Genomic DNA, 24,478 nt, shown 5'->3' on the forward strand with positions numbered 1-24,478 from the left:
CATGGACAGTCCGCAGGCCAGATCCTGAAGGCAATTGGGCCTGATCCGGCCTGCAGACCTTAGTTTGCTGACCCCTGGGCTATTGCATACTCCTGGTGTTATGTATTGAAGTTTTCACCCTGGTCACCAGGGGGTATTGTGTATACAGTTTTCACTCAGGTCCACATAAGTTAATTTAGTCTGGAAACCTTGGGCTGTTGTTGTTACAATGTTGACAGTTGGCTGCCTACAAAAGCAGGCGGGCTGAGCTGTTTGCTGTTCAGTTCAGTTCCAGCTTACTTATAAAGAACTACTTGGAGAAATCTCTGTGTCATCCGCTATGTTCACCCACTACTTAATACCCAGGAGTACAGTAGTGTTGTATAAATTACAGAAATAATAAAATCAAAAATGGAAATGTGTGAGAGAAAGTCTGTGGAAGTTGAAGGTTGGTCTGTGAAGGTTGTGTTTGCAAGAGAACCATGGGAGAAGGATTGAACAGCATGTTTGCTGGAGCTGTTGCTAAAACTGGTGAGGAAAAACAATGGAAAGATAAGAAAGTTGGTTTTTTTTTCTGTGATTAAACCAGTAGAAAAAAGTACTGCCATAACTTCCCCTTTGCTTCCCTTTGCTTATAAGCGTATAAATGTGTGTGCATTTTTCATATTCATTGTGCCACCTCACTGTTACTTACTGAGTGAGGTTGTGTCCCACTGGTCTTGCAATGCCTCAAGAAATGTCCTGTTTTTGGCAAAGTTGACTGGAAAACTCAGGAACCAAGAGGATAAAAACTTTCTAAAAGAATGGGGAAAATTTATAAATTATTTAAAAGACCACTGTAAGCAGATGGAAACATTGGCAGGATTCTGATTTCACTTGAAGTGTAACAATTACCCTGGAAAATATGAATAAATATAATAGTTAGATTATGGTAGAAGAAGCAGTTTTTGTTTTTATTGTTTAAAATGGGACCCCAGGGAGGGGGTGGGGGGGAAGTCCTGGGATTCATAGTAATCTCTGTATATGGTTATGTGTTTGAATTCTTTCTCTTTTTTTCAAATTTGTCTTGTAAAATATAATAAAAATGATTTGAAAGAAGAAGAAGAAAGAAACGTGCTGTTTTGTTGATGTCTGGAATCTTGATCTTATTGGCCATTCAGGCTGAAACAACTAGGTATTGGGTTTTGAACCCCAATGTTTACCCAACAGGAGTTAAGGCCCTGTTCCTTCACAGCCAATAATATAACTTCCTAAAATGAGGCATAGAGGCCAGGCCTCAAATAGCTCGGGGCCGGTATGGGAAGAGACAACCACTAAGTATGAGGAGAAACTCCATCCTTGAACCCTCAACAGGTCTTGAACCGCACACAAGGATGCAGCTTTGTGCTTTGCAGTTCAGGTCTGGTCAGAGGAGGTAACTGTTGTGAGAATAGTTCCTGCTAAGTTATATAGGCTGCCTTCAGCCACTTGCCTTCCTCTCTTCTTTGGCCTTTGTGTCACTCTGCCTTCAACTGCAAAGGAACTGTGTCTACCAGCTGTTCACCTGGAGGGCAAATAGCAAAGACTGCTAGAGAGCATGGCACTCAGCACTGAACACCGCTGGCTGATGAGACGCAATGGAAGAGGATTGTCCGAGGAAGATCTGTGGAAGGAGTGATGCTGTGGCCGCAGGAGAGCACAACCACAGTTAGCATAGCCCTTGTAGATGAATATAGTTTCCACTGACCAGCAATGACCTCTTTGCAGTATCTTCACCTGGGTAAGGCAAATGCAAAAGTAAAAAGGGAGGAAGGAGGAAGTGATTTATCTACCCAAAGAAAAGCAGAGGAGATGCTGAGACCAGCAAGCAAACCTCACCCAGAGGTTTTCACAGGGGCCAGGGAGTCCCACGTGGCCTCAACCTTCAGCTAATCCAGGCATAGGCAAACTTGGCCCTCCAGCTGTTTTGGGACTACAACTCCCATCATCCCTCACTAACAGGACCAGTGGTCAGGGATGATGGGGGTTGTAGTCCCAAAACAGCTGGAGGCCCACGTTTGCCTATGCTTGAGCTAATCTCTCCAAATGCCACTTCTTTCACCATAGCTAAGAGGGAGGGGATGCATATTGAAGCCCTGCCTGACCTCCCTCAACCCACCAGCTCTCAATTTGCTCAAGGCTCAAGGCCTGATGCTACAAAGCCAGTGCTGTGGACTTTGGATCTCTGGTGCAAAGGGCCCAGTTCTCAAACTAGTGAGGTCCACAGTCTTCATGTCCTGGTAGTGGATGCAGGTGGCGCTGTGATCTAAACTACTGAGCCTTTGGGGCTTGCCGATCAGAAGGTTTGTGGTTTGAATCCCTGCGACGGGGTGAGCTCCCATTGCTGTCCCAGCTTCTGCCAACCTAGCATTTCAAAAGCACACCAGTGCAAATAGATAAATAGGTACCATTGCAGCGGGAAGATAAACTGCGTTTTCATGCGCTCTGGCATTCGTCACAGTGTCCCATTGTGCCAAAAGCAGTTTAGTCATGCTGGCCGCATGACCCAGAAAGCTGTCTGGACAAGCACTGGCTTTCTTGGCCTGAAAAGTGAGATGAGTGTCACACTCCATAGTCGCCTTTGACTAGACTTAACCATCCAGGGTCCTTGACTTTTACATTTCTTTTTGCCCATTTCTAACAGGTAAAGCTCTGCAGTTCTGTTCTCTGCTACCAATGGAGAGGATAGATTAAATGGGAGAGATTGTGTATGCTGCAATCCTTCTGCCAACTTGCTATCTCTCATAATCTTTCATGATGACAGTCTATAATGACACACACTGTGAAGTTGCCAGCTCTTATTAGGGCATGCTAGCAGAACCGGCAGTGCTGTCATTTCCTTAAGCTCCCCTGTCTCTGCTATGGCATGGCGTTACAGGCTTGCTTTAAATCAGACATCTGCTCTTTGTGTTTATAGCTATATAGCAGAATGCCAGCTTTATGTAGCGAGTAAAAGCCAGGGCTTGCTATTTACATGAGAAGATATTGAATCAAAACAGTTTTTCCAGGCCGTAGGCCTCACATTGCTTACTCCAGAGTAGCTCATTTATGTCCCATCCAAGGCTTGAGGATTCCTGCTGCAGTGTAAAATCACATTAAGTTCAGCTCAGTGTTATGAAAACACTGATCATTAATTACTGCACATTATAACAAAAAATTAAGCTCACTTTTGGCAGTTTTCACTTATTAACTCCAGTCCAAACATCCTTCATGCATAATATTAGCCTGGTTCTCAGTAATGTGAATTTCAATATCTCATGACATTGACTTCCAGGAAATAAATGAAGATGAATATGACTCATTTTTCTAATTAGCCAAGTAGCTTGAAGAGGAAACCTAATTCTGGAGCTCCACAGACAAGAAATTAAAAAATGGTGCTACCTCTTATTTTGCTGAAGCATGAATCATATACTATCAAGACAAATGAAAGCTGCTGATCTTCAATTGTGGGGAGAGCTGGAAGGGGATCCCCTATGTGGGAACATTGGGGTAAGTCAGAAATGCAATTTGGTTTTGCACTTTCCAGAACAATAATGAACTGAATCACATCAATCCTTCAAAATGCATTCCTCTGGATTTTGCGCTGTAGTTCTCTAACCAACTAATATGTATAAAAATGCATGTATTAGTGTTATGATAAAATGGGCCAGAGATATTGGTCATAACATACAATTTGATGATTGGATAAAACTATGGAATGAAAGTATTAAATTTACTGCATGTACTGCATTAAAGGAAAATGTTATGAAAATGATATATAGATGGTATATCACACCAGTAAAACTAGCAAAAATGTACAAAACATGTAAGAAGTGTTGGAAATGTAAAGAAAAAGATGGTACATTTTTTCATATGTGGTGGGAATGTAAGAAAGTGAAAAGCTTCTGGGAGTTGATATATAATGAGTTGAAAAAAATGTTGAAATATACATTTGTTAAGAAACCAGAGGCCTTTCTCTTAGGAATTGTTGGTAATGAAATAAATAGAAAGGATTATAAAATTTTCCAATATGCAGTGACAGCGGCAAGACTATTACTGGCCCAGAATTGGAAACAAGAACAAATACCAACGTTGGAGGATTGGAGAACGAAGCTGATGGACTATGCAGAACTTGACAAACTGACTGGGAAGATTAGATATCAACGAGATCAAAAATTCATCGAGGACTGGAGAAAATTAGCAGAATACTGGGAATGTATAAGTGATAACGAAATAACGTTAGTGGCATTCAAAGAAGCTCTGTAACAGAATAAGAAACATTGTAAAAAAGCAAAATATAAGAGGGGGGTAGGCATAAAGGCAATATTAAAATTTGGAAATGTGTATTTAAAAAATTAGAATTTGAATGATTGGCAGAGAAGCTGAAGGAAGTCAAAAAATCGAAAAGTTTAATACAAATTGTTAATGTGGTATAAATGCATGGAAAATTAATAAAATATTTTTTTTTAAAAAAATGCATGTATTAGTGGAAACAGACCACACAGGTGAACTATGTTAGGGGTGTGTGTGCATAAAAACGTATATTATCAGGGAAAACTCACACTAAAATATTGATGAATTTTCTTGAGGACCTTTAAAAAATGTATATTACAAACTGATGTGGAAATGTTGGAGAGTGGAAATTAAGATTAGGAAAAGGAGAAACTGAGGGAAACAGATATTTGTTTGCCATGAGGGGTTACCGCTTCAGGTGTGTGCATGCAACCAAAATGAGCTCCTCAAGTGCAATAGACTACATCTTCAGGGTACAGTTCTGTTCTTGAATCTAACACTTCAAACATCATAGCAGCAAGAAGGTAGATGAGACTGAAGTTTTATAACACTGATATACTGGTAATGTGGGGTGGTTCTTTTACTTGTAAACAAATGAAAAAGATCCCTTGGGAATATAATAATAATAATAATAATAATAATAATAATAATAATAATAATAATAAATAATAATAATACCCCACCCATCTGGCTGGGTTTCCCCAGCCACTCTGGGTGGCTCCCAACAGAATTAAAAGCACACTGGAACACCAAACATTAAAAACTTCCCTAAACAGGGCTGCCTTCAGACGTCTTCTAAAAGTCAGGTAGTTGTTTATTTCCTTGACATCTGATGGCAGGGCATTCCACTTGGGAAAGAAAGACCAGTGGTGATCAGGAGAAGATGATGATTGGACTGCTTTTATCAGGGTGGAAAGAAAATGAAGAGTGGTTTAAACAGGGATGGCAACAAATCCCCCTGTGTCTATTAGTCCCTGAGTTTTCACTTTTCCCCTGAGATATTTAGAAATCAGTAGCTTGACTGTAGCAGACCCCCATCCCTGTTTTTTTAATCCCTCCTTCTCCTTGCAATTGGGGGGGGGGGCACATGCTTCCCCCATCCCAACATCACCTGTTTCTCTATCACCATAACCCGCACTTAATAGCATGTAGGGACACAAAGACCATTGGCCGATGGGAGATATAACTGCCTCAAGGGTTGTAGTCCCTTCTAGTACCTCAGCATCCAATGCTTCAATGGGTTGCATGTGCAAAACAAGCTTTACTTACACAGAAAGTCCATTGTGTGAGAGGTCAGTGGCTGTCAGAAGGCTGTCAGTGGCTTCCAGCTGGTTGCCCAGGAAATTATAAAGACAACGAAAAGTTTCTTACAGTCCTTTTTTAGTTCAAAATTTACAGAGAGAGGCTATAGAACCCAGCCTTTTGAATAATGGTATTGTCCCGAGTGAATCTCCACCTCCGTCTCTCCCACTTCCTCATTCCTCATTCTCATCATCTCCTCTATGGGTGCTGCTATGTGCCCTCTGTCTTTGAGCTCTTTCCTCTCCCACTTTTAAGACTCACCAGGTTCTGGGAGATGGAGGGTCTGGGATGCTTTCTAGTGACAACATGTCAGCTGGGTGTTGCTCAGACTCTCGCATGATTTCCCAACTTCTCCCCTCATCTGCCTCTGAGCTGTGACCTCCCTCAACCCTCTGTTGTAAATCTATACTGCCTTCCTCTTTCTCTTCCCTGGAAGGGTCTGGATGGAGAAGCAGTCTCCACCAGTCCTCCTCTGCCCAGTCCCTGACAGTGGCCAATGCCAATATCTACAGGTCCACCTGTGCTGATATCCATGTGGTACCAGTTCCATTTTATCTGGATGTGAACATGTCCCGGGTGGTAGTGATGCTGCAGAATTTCAACTAGCCACAAGTTGCATCCATACTTCCTGTTTACAGGAGCAAGGGATTCAATAGGTCTTCTCAATTAATGTAGGAGGTTTGGGTCTCTGAGGGAATTCCACTGCTCAACTACTAAACCATGAGACTCTTTAACAAGGGTCTGGCAGTCATTCGATTTAATCCTGCCATCCTTAAAATGCTTTATGAGCCACCCCTGAGCTAACCTTTAATAGGGCAAGGAAAGGAGAAGGAAGCTGCAAGTGCTGAACATAGAAACGGCGCTGGAATGAGCACAGCTTCTGCTGACTTCTACTCTCATCTTGCTTACTCAGTGAACCGGGAACAGAAAAGTAAAGCCAGAGGAAAACAGCAGCTATGTTGGGGGTGGAGGGAGGAAGTAACTAAAATGGTAAATGACTGGAGTTTTTAACTAAGCAGATAAGAGAAGCTTTGAAATATTAATAGGGAGGCTTCAAATGATATAAGAAAGGAAGCAACACAGAAAATGAGCTACGGTCATTTAAAAGCAAACATGCACTGCTGGCTACAAATAAAACCCATTTAGGAGAAGCTTGAATTTACCAGGTTGCCTTGAAATTAAAGAGGCAGAGATAATAGGTCTACATTTAATTAAGCCCCAGGGTGGCCCTCAATATTTTCCTCGCTTTTTATTCCCCGCGCTATTTCTGAGCCACGTCTCCAAGGAATAAATGGTGTGTTTTCTTTGAGCTGAGAAATGAGCATCCGAGTGGGGATTTCAGCTTGAAGTCTGAATGCTTCTTTAAATGGAAACGAAATTTTATTCAGAATCCTGTATGCATCATTTTCAGGACTAGGGATTCATATTTTAAAAAAATATGTTAATATAGAGATGAGATTTGTCTTTGGCATGAGCTACAGCCTTTAGGTCAGGGACACAAAGCCTGTGGCCATCATGATGTTGTCGGACTACAACTTCCATCTTCACTAGCCATTGGCCATGTTGATTGGGACAGATGAGAGTTGGAGTCCAACCACATCTGGAGAGATTCACCGTCTCTGGCATACATTCCTCAGGTCAATTGTTCATGCAAACATTTGTGACCAACCCAACCTCATCTGCTAAATGGTGGAACTTTATTATGTATACTGATCAAGCAGAACTAAAATATACATTACCGGCAGCATTGTTACAAATCTGAATTTCATGACTCCTGCTATTTTCCTGTTAATTTTAATGAGGATATTGGTCACTCTGTTTTATATTGGAATGCTGTGGGTTAGAGCATTGTTTATGCCCTTTCAGATTTATACAGTAAGTGCTGGTAGCTTCTTGAAGATTGTTACTGTTGCTTGGTTATGAGATGACCATTTTCATTCTTTTTCCTCTTTGTACTTCACATGCTTAAAACTTTTTTTGTTGTTGTTTAAAATATGTCTTCCTCTTTGGAGAACACCTGTTTGCCCAGTGTGTCAAAGCCACACAAATTTTCCTGTCCCACAAACATGTTATACCTCTGTTTGAACTCAGAGCACTGCAAATATTTTTGTCAATTTTGTTCCACTTTTCCTTAGGGTATCCCTACTTTCATCAGAGAAATGTTGGAAGGTATGGTAGGACATCCATGTTTTCACTGGAGAAATGTTGGAGGGTACAGGAGGACATCTCTGTTTTCATTGAAGAAATGTTGGGCAGTATCCAACCTCTGAGCCATCTGAAGGCAGCCCTGTACAGGGAAGTTTTTAAATGTTTACTATTTTAGTATGTTTTTATATATGTTGGAAGCCACCCACATGGCTGGGGCAACCCAGTCAGATTAGCAGGGTATAAATAATAAAATCATCACCATCTGTCTCTTGACTCCCCATTCTCTCATATGCATTAAAACTTATTCTTCCTCTTCACTACAACACCCGAATCAGGATTTTATAAGCCAAAGGAAGCAGTACAAATGTCAATGAAGTCTCAGTTCCTCTGGTTAATTCTGGCCCATTCTGTAGCTGGTACAGCAAGATACCTGTAGGTGTGCAATCATTGCTCTGTACAGATCATTCAGGTTCTCATGTATTAACAGCAGCAGATGCTGAAATGACTTCAGTTCTACATAGTGGAAAAAGAGAAACCCCAAATAATAAAACAAATCTGAGTTCTGGCATCCAGCCAAGATAGGCCACTGTCCCATCTGCTAAATATATTTGCATATGTTGAAGCTGAAATGAATCTCACTTAAAAACAGCAATGAGAATAACTTGTTATGCCAAAAGCCTTGTCTTCCTCCTACCACTTTACAAGATAGGTGGGCCAAGCATTTCAACCTCCGTATATAATCTTAAATAGAGGTATCCTGAACATTTCAGTGGGGACACTTGCATAAATGAATGACATGCCTTAATGCTGCTGAACAGGATGAAGGTGACCATCAAAGGTGTTTCGACCCTGTGAAAACCTACCTCCTCTTCCTGTGCCCCTATTCTATAAATAGATGAAATAATTAAATACGAACATACATACAATTTGAGGAATTCTCCTATGAATTTTTTGGTTAGCAAACTGGATAACTGTGATTTAGAAGACCAGTGCAGTCAGATGGCTTCACAGCTGGTTGAAAAACCCTAATCAATGGATCTGCATCAAACTGGAGAGAGCTTTTGAACTGAGTGTCTTCAATTCTTCAACATTTTATCAGTAACTTAGATGAGGGTATAGAGGGGATCCTTGTCAAACTTGCATGTGACTCAAAACTGGTAGGCGCAGCTTAACTGGTAGGGGCAGCCATTGTGGTGCCTTCCAAATATTCAGTTCTAAGGGCTGAGCTTTCAGAAGGATGTAGACAAAAAGGAAAAGAGAAGGGCACTGAGAATGGTCAGAGGCATAGAAACCTTTCTTGAAAAGAAAAGTTGAAGAAATTAGTGTTTCGGCTGGGGAGGTGTCAACTAAGGGGGAGGGTGTAACGACGGGAGTTTGAATCCAACAACATTTGGAGGGTCACAGTTTCCCTATCCTGTTCCATATTATGCATTGTATTTTTACAGAAGCCGCCACAGCTGTTTGCAATTTTATTTTATGGTTTGCTGATAATTTGCAAATATTGATTATAGCAAAGTAGAAATGCAGTATGTATTAAAAAAGAAGAAGAAATGAAATGAAGAAAATCATCATCATCATCATCTAGGGGCACGTAAGATGTTTGAGTGTGCACTGGCTGCTTAAAAGGTAAAGGTAAAGGGACCCCTGACCGTTAGGTCCAGTCACGAACGACTCTGGGGTTGCGGTGCTCATTTCGCTTTACTGGCTGAGGGAGCCAGTGTACAACTTCCGGGTCATGTGGCCAGCATGACTAAGCCGCTTCTGGTGAACCAGAGCAGCACACGGAAACACCGTTTACCTTCCCACTGAAGCGGTACCTATTTATTTACTTACACTTTGATATGCTTTCGAACTGCTAGCTTGGCAGGAGTTCTCTTTCAAGATGCCATGTGTATAAGAATGACTGGGGCTATCTCCAAGTAAGCCGATGTCTTTTATGAAGCAGTGCTAGCTAATATGGTAGGTTCCAGATGTTTCTGAATGCAACACCCATTATTCCTGATCTTTGGCCATGCTGGCTGGGGTTGATGGGATTCGTAATCTAACAACTTCTGGAGAGTACCATGTTGGCTATCCCTGTATTAAAGTTTCTCCTCACAGCCATGTACCTGAGGGACTAATTGCTTTGTTTGTGTGAACCTAATGTGCAGGCGTGAAGGTAAATTGCAGTCTGCCCTTCTACCTTTATGAATAAAGGAGGAATATTTTAAAGATTTGCATATCTGCCTTTGCTGTCTCTCTCTCTTCCCAAAGGTCAGGTATAATTGCACTTGCTGTGTTTTCAGACCTCATAGTCTGTCAGCAAATGCGGGGGGGGGGGGAATAGTTTGTGTGATACAAACATGGCAGTGGTATCAATTTCTTTGTAAGGTCATGCAGATTACAGATTTGCATGGTGGGAGAGACACAACCTTGGCTGAGCAGAGACACTTTAAAAAAAGTGTTCCATGATGATATGTTTCATTAAACGACATGCTGTATTATACTAAAGTGCAGGTTTTGTGCCTTCAAATGCTGCAAGTGGAATAGTGTGTAAGAATTTTGGTGCGAAAAATCAGTATTATTGAGTGTAAAACATTATTTATGCTATGAGTATTCTGCAAAGGTGTCAGGGACTGGACATTGGAGAAGGAATGAACTTTCCAGAGAAGAGGAAGACAGTATAAATTTACAACAGTGGTTAGCGGAAGGTCATGGGCCAGAGGCTGAAGAGGGATAAAGCTGGGTAAGAACTCTTCTTGTTTATTTATTCCTGGCAGCCTATTGTGTGTGGGGGGGGGGATTGGATTCCCCGAAGGCTGACAATAGGTGACTATGGCATAAACATGTACTCACATCCCTCTACCATTGCTGTCAGACTTGACAGCATCTTAAAAAGCAGAGAAATCACCTTGCCGACAAAGGTCCATATAGTTAAAGCTATGGTTTTCCCAGTAGTGATGTATGAAAGTGGGCGCTGGACCATAAAGAAGGCTGATCGCCGAAGAATTGATGCTTTTGAATTATGGTGCTGGAGGAGACTCTTGAGAGTCCCATGGACTGCAAGAAGATCAAACCTATCCATTCTGAAGGAAATCAGCCCTGAGTGCTCACTGGAAGGACAGATCCTGAAACTGAGGCTCCAGTACTTTGGCCACCTCATGAGAAGAGAAGACTCCCTGGAAAAGACCCTGATGTTGGGAAAGATGGAGGGCACAAGGAGAAGGGGACAACAGCGGACAGTGTTCTCGAAGCTACCAGCATGAGTTTGACCAAACTGCGGGAGGCAGTGGAAGACAGGAGTGCCTGGCGTGCTCTGGTCCATGGGGTCACGAAGAGTCAGACACGACTAAACAACTAAACAACAACAACAACAAGGAAAAGTGGAACATTCCAGGATCAAATTAAAAACCTGGATGGCTTCTCTAAATCAGGGATGTCCCTGGAAAATAGGGACTCCTTGGTAGGGCAGAGGTGAAAGAGGAATTGTTGTGCTTTGGTTTTGTTGCTTCTTTCTCTTTCTGGGAAAGGGAATTTCCATGAATCCTGGAGCGACGGTCCTTGCAAACGTCCTTTCTGTTGTGCATACATGATGATTGGTGCTCATGAGGGTATCAGGTAGTTCATAACCCCTTATGAAAAGACCCTTATGCTGGGAAAGATTGAGGGCACAAGGAGAAGGGGATGACAGAGGACGAGATGGTTGAATAGTGTTCTCGAAGCTACTAACATGAGTTTGACCAAACTGCAGGAGGCAGTGGAAGACACGAGTGCCTGGCGTGCTCTGGTCCATGGGGTCACGAAGAGTCAGACACAACTGATCAACAACATTCTGAATGATAACTTGTTATTATTGTAAACATCATGTCTGACCTAGATGTTGTAGATTTGGTTTGGGAGGGTGTAAGAGACACTTAGTCTTAACCCCACAAACATGGGAATTGACGGGGTTAAGATTTCACTGCTACATCTCGTGTACTGGCCGATTGGATGAAGTCACCATTGGGATAGGCACGATGGAGCCTGGCACCCCAACACTGCAAGCCTCTTCTGCATGGTCTAGTTATAACGTACTTAAGAGGAAAAAATGCCATTAGACTTTGATTGTTCGTCCTGATTCCAGCATTGCCTGCTGATAGGTCAACACAACTTGCATTCGCATAACTGAACACTGCAAGAGATGCAGCCATTAGCACACTCTATGAACCATTCAAGCCACATGGCTTGGAAAGGTTAACAAACAAACAAACAAAAAAAAGGATTCTTAAAGCAGACGATCTGCACATCACCATTTCTCAATTACAATGATTGGTTCTTGCAGACAAGTGAGTGATTGTTCCAGAATTGTGGGTGGAATGTCATTTGTATGGGCCAGCAACTACCAGACAGATGCTGGAAGGGAAGCACATTCAAAGGGCAATAGAAGCCCACATCATAACTGTGTCAGCACTTTATAGTCTGCTTCAAGATGAATTCACTTTAGAAAACCTTGGAACAGTGAAAAAAATATGTTGCCAGGCATATGAAAACTGCAAGATACTCTGGCTGTGAGCAATGATGGAAGCACATTCCTTACTCGTATCCACACAGAAGGAAATGATACTTTTGAAGCCATGAATCATTTTTTTAAAAAAAATTCAGAAGGAAGAAAATGAATCTTTATTCCAAGTCACATGGACCTATATGGGTATTTTGAGAATACTGGTGCTATTTCTGCGATCAGTCAGGACATCAAATTGAGATCCTAATCTGACAGCTCTTCAAGCCTTTAACAATTGCTATTTGCCATAGATTCGTCAGAACTAGTTTCATATGATGTAAGTATCAGGGACACACTATTTACATCTTCAGTTCCATTTTGTTGAGCACTCCATGCAAGGGAAGTGGGGAGTGAACAATCATAGAATCATAGAATTGGGGGGGAGGTCATCTAGTCCAACCCCCTGCAATGCAGGAATCTGCTAGCAAGACTTAGTTGAATTCAGCCCTAACGGTACAGTGTTGACTTGAAGGGAATAGTTGCGTGTTCAGACCCAGAGACCTCGCCCCTAAATAAACACACATTTGACTCAAATTTTAGTTTTGTTTTTTTGCAGAATTTAGGCCACAACTTTATTGATTACAGCAAGTGAGTGGTTGCATGGGCTCTGGTTCGACTAGCTCCCTGCACCCTTGCAGGTAGCGCTGACCCAGAGCTCTATCATAGGTCAGGCAAGGGTGAACACCTGAGGTTGGTGGAGAGCTTGGAACAGACAATGTCCACTCCCCAGATGCTCCCCTGGACTCAGGCATGGGCACAATCCCCTTTTGGGGGTTGACCAAACCAAGTCGAGTCCCTGGATTCCTTTAACGGAATACCTTTCACATAGCGATGGCGAGACTGTTCTCCCATCCCTATCACATGAACCAGTGCCTATCCGCAACCTTACAAGTTGTGACGATTTGCTACGCGGCAGGTGAAACCCAAATGGCAACAGCCAATCAGCCAAGTGGGGGAAATTCCTGCCATGCCCCTGTCCCAATGACAGACGACACACAACGGCATAGCAAGGTCAATCACAAAAATACCCTAAATATAGGGAGAGGTGGGCAGGTGTTCTGATGCATGAGCCGAAAGAGGAAGCTCTGGGTCACATGCATAGGTCACATGCATAGGTATATTTAGGTCCCTTGGCACGTTTAGACAGCTCCCCATTGGCCAGATTAAACCCAGCAACAAGGGACCTACCAACTGGGTGTTGTGGCTGTCCAATATACCCACCCACAACCAGAAGGTCAGTCTCCAGGTCTCACTGAAATACGTGCCCTCTTTTAGGGAGGACACACTCTCTCAATGGGAGATCACAGTTCTTTCTCACAAATTCAAAACTAACAAGGATAGCTGTTGTGTCAGAGAACATGTTGAGAATAGCCATTCCAGTCAAAGTGTAAGGGATATTCTAGGAACATGATGAAGATGAAGGAAGCTTTCAGTTAAACTATCAGCCCATTTTGATGCAAGATCAATGAATTGTTCAGAACTTCACCCACCATGTTTTCCTTCAGGAAGTGAAAAAGGTGATATGCTGACTGAAGGACGTTAATGAAAACAACTTTCTGTATTCTATATAAAGCAATGCATTGTGACAAATGCTGTACAATTCTGGTCACCAATAGAACAAAGTGAAATTGATAAATTGTAGTTCAGCATGTCAAGAAGTGATGGCTAATCTGAAAGACAAGGTGACGGTGAAGATGATTGCAGATGTGTCACTGTTTTCCAGATTTGTGATTTCTTCTAGAGCCAGACCTGAAATAGATTTTAAATCATACTTAAGCAAGGATGGATTTGCTGTACCATCTCATTCACTCTTTGCCCCTGATAGACACATGCAACACTGTCTAGCCAAGAACAATCCAACAGGAAACATAATCCAGCAAGACTCCCTTGAAGATACTGTTATAATTTCATTGGAAAAGCAGTCATAGAGATGCACCAATAGCAGCTGCAGATGATATTGCAAAATTGCACTGTACAGTTGTACCTTGGTTCTCAAATGCTTTGGTACTTGTACATCTTGGTTCCCGAACACCGAAAACCCGGAAGTAAGTGTTCTGGTTTTCAAATGTTCTTTGGAAGCTGAACGTCCAGCACAGTTTCTGCAGCTTCCGATTGAGTTCAGGAAGCTCCTGCCGTCAATCAGAAGCCGCGACTTGGTTTTCAAACAGTTTCGGGAGTCGAACGGCCTCCCGGAACAGATTAAGTTTGACAGACAAGGTACCACTGTATCAGTAAACCAAGGAGCATAAAGAAGCGAGTTCTACGACCCACATTTGACAAGCACTCCATCTTTGGAAACATCTGACAAAGCCAGTTGGTATTTATTGCCACACACTTTGCTAAGTGTGGAAATGGATACCTAAATGAATGCAAATAACGTTTTCCCTCTGTACTTGCATCCAGAAGCGAGATTACATAGCAGATGAAATCACCGTTCTGCACAGGTTCCGTCTTCTACCCTCACTTGTAATTATTGTTGTGTTGTTGTTTTTAAGATCAGTAGGTTGCAGCAAGCCGGCAGTAAAGGATGAAGAATGTGTGCTACTAAACAGAGCTGGATGTTAATTGTAGAATCCCATTGGCACTTGGAGAAAAGCCACTGTTAATTTCCCCAGTATAAAGCCAAGATGAATTAAGTCAACAGCAGCCATGGCATTGCTCAGTCGTGTGGGACTGCTTTTAGTAACACAGAATGGACAAGAACGGATGCTATTGGCAGCCTGCATTTCCCAACTTCACAGTAAATGCATACAGCATTTTTTTTTGCAAAGGCTTAGCACAACTAGTTGCTTTTGGTCTTGTCACGACACCCCCTCCCCAGCCATTTAACACTGTTGATTTGGCACTGTGCCACCAAAAATTACATGGGAAATGACTGCATCCACCCAAACCAATAAGCATTCAATTCCACAATGAATGTTTAACATGGCCTTTGTTCACTTGTTCACGTCCTGATGTAAAAGAAAAAAGGGGAGATTAGCTGAGTAATATGCTGAATAGTTTTAAACAATTCTGGTTGCCCAAAACCTGGATATCTTCCAGGATAAAAGCAATGTTTGTGCTTACTCTAGTTTCTCTGCTTCACTTAATCAAATAGATCCAAACTGGGATTTTGGAGAGATATTTCCCCCCATCTGATGCTCCGGGAATTAGCAGAACTGGTTCTTTTGGCATCAGGAAGGGTTGTATACTGAATTCCTAGTCAGAACTCAAAATGAAAATGATGTATAGATGGTACCTAACCCCTGTTAAATTGGCAAAGATGTACCATAATTGTGACAATGTATGTTGGAAATGTAAAGAAAAAGAAGGTACCTTCTATCATATGTGGTGGACTTGTTCCAAGGTAAAGGACTTCTGGGGGGAAATTTATAATGACTTAAAAAAAATGATGAAATATACATTTATTAAGAAACCAGAGGCCTTTCTCCTTGGGATAGTAGGTACTGAACTGCCCAAAAAAGACGTGAAAGTATTTTTGTATGCCACAACAGCTGCTAGGATTTTACTAGCCAGAAAATGGAAAACACAAGAATTACCAGCGGTAGAAGAATGGCAGATGAAGATGATGGAATTTATGGAGCTGGCTGATCTCACCGGGAGAATCCGCGACCAGAAAGAAGAGGACTACCAAGAAGACTGGAAGAAATTTAAAGACTATTTGAACAAATATTCTAATATTAAAGATATGTAACCACTTGAAAGAACCAATCAGGCCTAGGATTAAATTAGATTTAAATATATAAATAAGAAAATGTACTATAAGAAAGGTAAAGAAATTGGAATACGACTGTAATATTGTTTTATGAAATAATGATATTGGAAACTGCTACATTCAAATTAAGAGGAAATTCAGATGGAGGAGATTAGAGGAAGTCAACTAAAATGTTTATGAAAATGGATTTTAATTAATTAATTGAGTTTCTTTTTTCTGATTAGGTATTTTAAGTTTGTTATTCTTTTCTCTTCTTTTTTACATCTTTATTGTGTTGTTGCATATTTTCTTTTTTGTTATGTCTATGGAAAATTAATAAATATTATTGTAAAAAAAAAGAACTCAAAATGAATTAAGTTTTAAGCAAATCTGACTTTGGTGCACATCAGCAGGTTAACAGCTATACTATTTCTCATATTGACAAAGGCAGCAATACTACTTACTCCATACACCTGTATTGCCTTTTGCTCCCCTATTACACCCAACTCAGCAGTCCTCTGTGTTGTTTACAGGCAAATGACTTACTTCAAGCTAGGGATGGGGAATGATTTCATTTCAAGGCCCAGGCACAGTGTGCTCATGGGCACAGGGTGTGGGAGAAAGAAATGAAGACATGACTCGATCTCAGGAAGAACTGCTTTGCAAAAATGTGTATATTAGGCAAAATGGCACACAAGCATTTGTATATTATGAGAAATTCACACAGAGTATTGATGAATTTTCACAAGGACTTCTTAGGGATAAACTGATTTGGAAAGCTGGGGGAGTGGATGGGTTTCAATAGGGGAAAATGTAAGGTTGTGTACTTGGGCAGGAATAATCAGCTCCGCAAATATAAGATGGGGGACACATGGCTTGCTGGTAGTACATGTGGAAAGGCTCTAGAGGTCTTAAAGGTAAAGGTACCCCTGACCATTAGGTCCAGTCGTGGACGACTCTGGGGTTGCGCGCCCATCTTGCTCTATAGTCCAAGGGAGCCGGCGTTTGTCCGCAGGCAGCTTCCGGGTCATCTGGCCAGCATGGCTAAGCTGCTTCTGGTGAACCAGAGCAGTGCACGGAAACGCCGCTTACCTTCCTGCTGGAGTGGTACTGGGAGGGGTGGCTAACACCCCAGAGGACAGGATCACACTTCAAAACGACCTTGACAGATTAGAGAACTGGGCCAAAACAAACAAGATGAATTTTAACAGGGAGAAATGTAAAGTATTGCACTTGGGCAAAAAAAAATGAGAGGCACAAATACAAGATGGGTGACACCTGGCTTGAGAGCACTACATGTGAAAAGGATCTAGGAGTCTTGGTTGACCACAAACTTGACATGAGCCAACAGTGTGACATGGCAGCTAAAAAAGCCAATGCAATTCTGGGCTGCATCAATAGGAGTATAGCATCTAGATCAAGGGAAGTAATAGTGCCACTGTATTCTGCTCTGGTCAGACCTCACCTGGAGTACTGTGTCCAGTTCTGGGCACCACAGTTCAAGAAGGACACTGACAAACTGGAACGTGTCCAGAGGAGGGCAACCAAAATGGTCAAAGGCCTGGAAATGATGCCTTATGAGGAACGGCTAAGGGAGCTGGGCATGTTTAGCTTGGAGAAGAGGAGGTTAAGGGGTGATATGATAGCCATGTTCAAATATATAAAAGGATGTCACATAGAGGAGGGAGAAAGGTTGTTTTCTGCTGATCCAGAGAAGCAGACACGGAGCAATGGTTCCAAACTACAAGAAAGAAGATTCCACCTAAACATTAGGAAGAACTTCCTGACAGTAAGAGCTGTTCGACAGTGGAATTTGCTGCCAAGTAGTGTGGTGGAGTCTCCTTCTTTGGAGGTCTTTAAGCAGAGGCTTGACAACCATATGTCAGGAGTGCTCTGATGGTGTTTCCTGCTTGGCAGGGGGTTGGACTCGATGGCCCTTGTGGTCTCTTCCAACTCTATGATTCTATGATTCTATGATTCTATTTATCTACTTGCACTTTGACGTGCTTTCGAACTGCTAGGTGGGCAGGAGCCGGGACCAAACAACGGGAGCTAACCCTGTCATGGGGATTTGAACCACCGACCTTCCGATCGGCAAGCCCAAGGCTCAGTGGTTTAGACCACAGCGCCACCTGCGTCCCTCCTAGAGGTCTTAGCAGACCACAATACAATGGTCTAGACCAATTGTGGTCTAGAGGTCTTAGCAGACCACAATACAGCAGCAAAATAAAGCTAATGCTATTCTAGTAAAGTGTCCCAGTCAAGGAAAGTGATAATCCCACTCTATTCTGCTTTGGTCAGATCACATCTGGAGTATGGTTTTTTGGGTACCACAATTTAAGAAGTCTATTAACAAGCTGGAAAGTGTGCAAAGGAAGATGATCAAGGATCTGGAAACCATGCCTTATGAGGAATGCTTGAGGGAGTTGGATATGTTTATCTTGGAAAAGGAGAGACTGAGAGGAGATATGATAGCCATCTTCAAATGTCTAAAAGGCTGTCACATGGAAGATGGGGCAAGATTGTTTTCTCTTGCTCCAGAGGGTAGGATGTGAACTAACGGATTCAAGTTACAAGAAAGGAGATTCTGACTAAACATCAGGAAAAACTTTCTGACAGTAAGAGCTGTTCAACAGTGGAACAGATTCCCTCAGAAGGTTGTGGTCTCTCTTTCATTAGAGCTTTTAAAGCTGAGATTGGATGGCCACCTGTCATGGATGCCTTGGTTAAGGTTCCTGCAATTCTATGATACTCTGAACACCTGGAGAGCCATCAGTTGCTGGAAACCATCCTCAAGTGTTGGAACTATTAGGTGTGGGTTTTTTCAAAAACTGCCCACAGCAAGGTAATCTTCTCCACCCCTATTGCACATGTATCTTGATTGACTTAATTCCCAATTAATATGAAACAAATTATGGATGTGAATGATACTTTATCTTTCTAAATTGGAGGCTAGCTATTGTATGTTTTCACATTTGTTTTCTTTCTAACTAAGCTGTAAACTGGGCTGTTCTTTCTTCCATAGAACTAATGTTGTGTCCCTAGACTCTTTTTGCTGATTACTTGCTCTTTTATGCACTGCCCACTTGCCTTTGCAAGTGAAAATCTACTGTTCCTCTTGAGTACAGCTGCAGTAAAATCACTTTGGTTCTAATTAAATGGAAATAAGATATTTGAGGAGAGCCATTTTGCAGCCTGATCTTCAGCTGACTTAAGCTGGAGTATTTAGAATTAAGCTAATTTTGCTCCACTGGTTTCAATGGGACTAAAGCTACTGAAATCCGAAATACTTAAGTGTAACGGGAATTTGGAAGGAAAGCTTAAGAACCTGCATTCGTGCATGATAATTTTGTTTGCATTCAACCTTGCTTTTTATTTTAGTTTACTGCTGTTCTCCTGCATGTGAAAATGTGTGTTATTCCAGCAGATCCATTGGTTCTGAATCTCCATGCCTGTTGGGTTGAAATAACGACAGACAGGTAGCGAGTGTCATCTGGGAGGCATCTCCCGAGCATGTCTCAGGGAGTCCCTTTTATTGAATATTACAGCATTGCCACATATGTGCTTATTGCTGATTGGTTAACACAAATGCATTACAAGGATTGCATATAAGACATTAATCATCAAGGGATAAAGGGAACACGGAATTAGACAGGCATAAAGGCCTCCTAACATGATTGATATAGCGAGACTTAGAGAACGTACAGATAGGTACAGGTCAGGAACTAAATGTGCACTTAATATTCCAGGGTGATAAGAAAAGAATGTATACAGATAGATAAGGACATGTAAACTGAACTTAATACGAACTGAACATTACAGGCTGGTGCCAGGGTGGTGAGAAAGGAATGTACTGAAAGATAACTATTCATCACATGCCCATATTCACATACTCAGGGCTCAGTCGAAACCTCCTCCCCGTCCCTCATCAGGAAGTCTGTATGGAGCAGCAGAACCACCATTGCATCCACAGTCCTCATTGCTGTGGCTCAGGCTAAAGCCAGTGGTGGGGAGAAAATTGTTCCTGGAGCTGGCTCAAAGGACAGTCCCAGATTGGGCTCAGTGATAGCAGGGAGTCCTGCTAAGGATCCAGCAGATCCTAGCTTCACTTAGCCACTTCCCTGCTCTCCTCTGGAACACGCCATTTCAGGGCCTTCTTGGGGGTCACTAAATCAGTGGTGGTTGGCAGGAGAGCAGTTTAGACTTCCACACAGTCTAATCCCCAGCTAACAAATTGTTGGTTAAGATTGTAGCCTTAGTTGAGAGGAGGTGAATTCAGTGAGGCTTTCTGAGAGAGGTATAGGCTTGCACTGTAAGAATTCTGGGAGCTGCGGGTTCATTTGTGACCCTCCTTTCTCGGGGCACCCTGTGTGGATTTAATATTTCTTTCTTTGTTCGAGAACACTGTCAGTGTTGATGAAGTCCTTTCAAGTGTGTGGCCTAGGGCAACTGCTTCCACCCAAAACAGTATGGAATGGATTCCAGATCTTTACATAATGTTGCAATTTGAAGTGGGTAAAAGATGACCCTCTCCTCTGCAGGCTTGTCACTTTTTTTGCTGGTTCTTCCCCTACATCTATCAGAGCAGTGTAACATGCATGCTTCCTAGTTCTGGTTAAAAGTGTGCCACTTACTGTATCAACTTGATGGTGAGTATTGTCACCTTTTTTTCTAGAAGAAAAGATCTCTCTCTCTCTCTCTCTCTCTCTGTCTCTCTCTGTATTATAGGAAAAGATGCGTGGCTAGATGTATGTATATCAGACATCTGTTAAAGGTGCAAGAGCAGGACCACTAAGAAACAGGTAAGGCCCAGCTTCAGCTCTGCCGGACAACACTTGATGTGTGGATATTTATTTAATTTAATTTATTAGTCACATCTCACAAAAAGGCTCAAAGCAACTTACAGAAATATGTGTTGCCATGCTGCTAAGAAGGCCTTCAGAAGGCTCTCGTGCAAAGTGTGTGAAACAATCATACGCTTTGCCTGCATTGACCTTCCATGTGCTACATTCCATTCCCACCAGCACCTGTCAATCAGCAGTTCATGCCCACAGAGCATGCTCAGTCCTCATTTGTTTATTTAGAGTTCTGGATCCCCTCCCCCTATTTTTCTTCTTGTTGTTGTTCATATTTCTGAAAACCTTTGGGTTCCCTGAAGCCTAGTGTATGGAGGGTGTTTTGTTTGTTTTTTTAATCTAGAAGGACCCATACTTTGAGAATGGGTTTGGTTTTATTTAGTACATAGGATAAGGATGAGAAGGTATCGTATTTTTCAGCATTTGCTGAAAACAAGACTGCTGGGGCCAGACGGTGGCATATGAATGTGTTACTCATTAATAATGTGTTCCCAAGAGTTTTTCTGAATACATTTTAAAAGTAGGATTAGAGCAGAGAGCCATGCTTATTTGAATCAGGACTGGCACAGCTTGAGTATCTGAGTGGAGAGCAGCAGTTAAAATCATGGTTCTGAATGTTATTTTAAGTGACTGCTATTCAGGTTGGCTCATTCTTTGTCTGCCACCTCATTTCTACCCTTTCAACCACTGCAGGATAAGGCATTTGCAAAGGTTTCTAAATTAAAACTTCACTGCTGCATCTTTCATCTGTTGGCTGAAGTCCAACAGAGTTGCATGGGCTCATTTGCCCACATAGCAAGGCAACATAAGGTCAGTGCAGCTGCTTACAATGCAGAAGAGGCAAGCTGCTTTTTATCTTAGATTGAAGAGTGGATTACTTCTTCAGTATATGATGGAAACCTTAAAGAAGGCTTTGGCACTTTATATGAACTTTTCATAAAATCCATCTGCTGTGTCAAACATAAGCACCAGCCTGGAAGAAATGCACCCTGTCTTTCTGTTTGTCATATCCATATCCAATCCTACATCCAAGGAACATCAACCTGGGGTTATCCCGTTTTATCCTCACATCCTTTTTATGTAGGCTGCCAAGAGATAGTGACTAGACCAAGTGAGATTTGGGAACGAGCAGGGATTTCTCTCATCTAAATCCAACTCTCTTTATGTGCAAGATCACACTAGATCTCTGCATGAACTAGCTCTAAGTAAAGCGCAGCCCAGTGATATGAGCACAAAGGCAAAGAAAGTATGCATGAATTTGCTAGGAAATGGTGTTGTAAAGCACCAAGTTTCACAGCATTCTCTTGCAACTCACAGCCAGAAAGAGAAAAGCATTGTGGCTATAAATTAATAGTATTCATCATCCCCGTTCCTGTGCTTTTTAATTATTCAAAGCACCAGCATGTATGATTTTTGGAAGAATAATCTACTAGTACTGATAGAAAAGAGCATCAATGTTTTATTTTTAAAATGGATTTGCGCACTTCAAATGGCATTCATAATTTCTGAAATATAGTCTAAGGTCAGAATTATTCTAGAAAGCAGAGAGATTTTCACGTACTTCCCATTGTGGATTAGAGTGAATTAGAGACACTCATCAAGTGGAGAAGAGGGTTTTCCACCTGTATCTGGAAATCCTTGCCTCTCACCATGAAAATTATGCTTTCTCTAGCAGGGAGAAAGACCCACAGCTGCAGCCCCATCCACATATTTGCAGAGTTCCCACATAAACCACAGTAGCTTGGGGGTGGGAAAGAAGAAGAAGAAGAAGAAGAAGAAGAAGAAGAAGAAGAGGAGGAGGAGTAGTAGTTTGGATTTGATATCCCGCTTTATCACTACCCGAAGGAGTCTCAAAGCAGCTAACATTCTCCTTTCCCTTCCTCCCCCACAACAAACACTCTGTGAGGTGAGTGAGGCTGAGAGACTTCAAAGAAGTGTGACTAGCCCAAGGTCACCCAGCAGCTGCATCTGGAGGAGCAGGGAATCGAACCCGGCTCCCCAGATTACGAGTCTACTGCTCTTAACCACTACACCACACTGGCAGACGTGTTAAAATCTCCCCTGCTCCCCATTAGTCATGGCTGCAAAGGATGGGCTCAACCAAATGACATAATAACTTCTTTACTAAAAATGTCACCACTCACACACTGGAGGGGCTTGGGAAAATGCCTTGGTTTGCAGAAATACAAGGCAAAATAAAGGAAACTTTAGAAAAAGGACCCTAAATCAGAGGTGGGAGAAGGATGAAATTGAGTATCCTGAACCCTGCACAGAAACATTCCAACATGGCAGCATTAATGTTGAAGATCTCACTTGTGAGCTAATTTGAGTTATCCTCCGAGTTACCTGAGTGTTGGAATATGAGAAAGGGAAAAACTTTTCCCTATCAACAGCACCACCACTGATAATTGTTTAATTGTCACATATCATCTCTGTAATCTCCCCACCCCCATCTAAAAAGCCTCAGTTGTCCAGCCCTTTATTCTGCAGAAGCAATAATAAATAAAAATGAATAATAACTCCAGCAACTTAGTTTGCTCCCCCTTCTTTAGTACATCTTCCAGTTGCGTGGGATCTTTTTTTAAAAAATGGATTCTCAGAATGGCATTTGGGCAATACAAAATGTCAAAAAAATGCAGGCACCACATGGATTTCTGATAAGATGAAAGTCATATTCTTTGGGTGTTTGCTAAAGTGACCTCTCACCTTTGACAAAAGGAAGGGAAGGGAAGAAAAGAAAAGAAAAGAGTAAACCACTCTTCCTTTCTTATTCCCTTCCTCTCTTTTTTTCTGTACCATGCTTCTTTTCTTTTTTGAGTGACTCAGAAACTCGCTGTAAATCTTTGAGAGGCAAAGGCAAATTATCCAAAGCTGTGCCGTATGAGTGCATGATAGGAAAGCTCCACTAAATTGTCTCTCTCCCTGGTAGTTCTTCAAATCTGTCACGCTGTAGGGTTCCCCCCCCCCTCGCTATGTTTTCCTTTCCTCCAGTTTTCTTTCATGCTGGGTTTGATCCCTCTTCACATTAGGAAATCCATATCAGTTTTCACTAAATTTGAAAGCCCTGGTACAATATTAATCTGCCGATGAAAATCAAAAGAATAGCAGGTTACGTCCCAGTGTCTGGAGAGTTGTGGCAGAAATATTGAAGCCTATTTTGTATCTCCAAAGGTGTTTTTCATATACTTGGTGGTAGTCCAGTTTGAAATAGTTTGAGCAGAATTATATTTGCACTGTGAGTTTCCAATATTTTCTCTAACATTTCTGCAGTTGTTTGTTCAATTTGTGTGATATATGGCAGACTGTAGATGACCAATTCCCTGTTGCGTTATTGGAACCAAACACTGGAACCAATGTCAAGTGTTGACACATGAGTCCTGTTCACAATAGTTAGGTTCTGATCTTCTCCAGGCTCTTACAGAACAATCATATACATGCACTCAGAAGTAAGTTTCACTTTCCCCCCATTGAAATATAAGAAGAGCTTGGCTGGATCAGACCAAAGGCCCATTTGCCCCACCATATTTTTCTCACAGTGGCCAATCAGATGCTTATGGGAAAACTGCAAGTGAGACCTGAGTGCAACAGCAATCTTCCCATTTGTGATGCTCATCAACTGGTATTCAGAGATATACATTATCCAGCAGTGGAGGAAGAACATCACCATCATGACTAGTAGCCTGTCAGGCT

The sequence above is a fragment of the Podarcis filfolensis genome (genome assembly GCF_964270895.1).
Source record: "Podarcis filfolensis genome assembly, chromosome: 4".
In the NCBI taxonomy this organism is placed as follows: Eukaryota; Metazoa; Chordata; class Lepidosauria; order Squamata; family Lacertidae; genus Podarcis; species Podarcis filfolensis.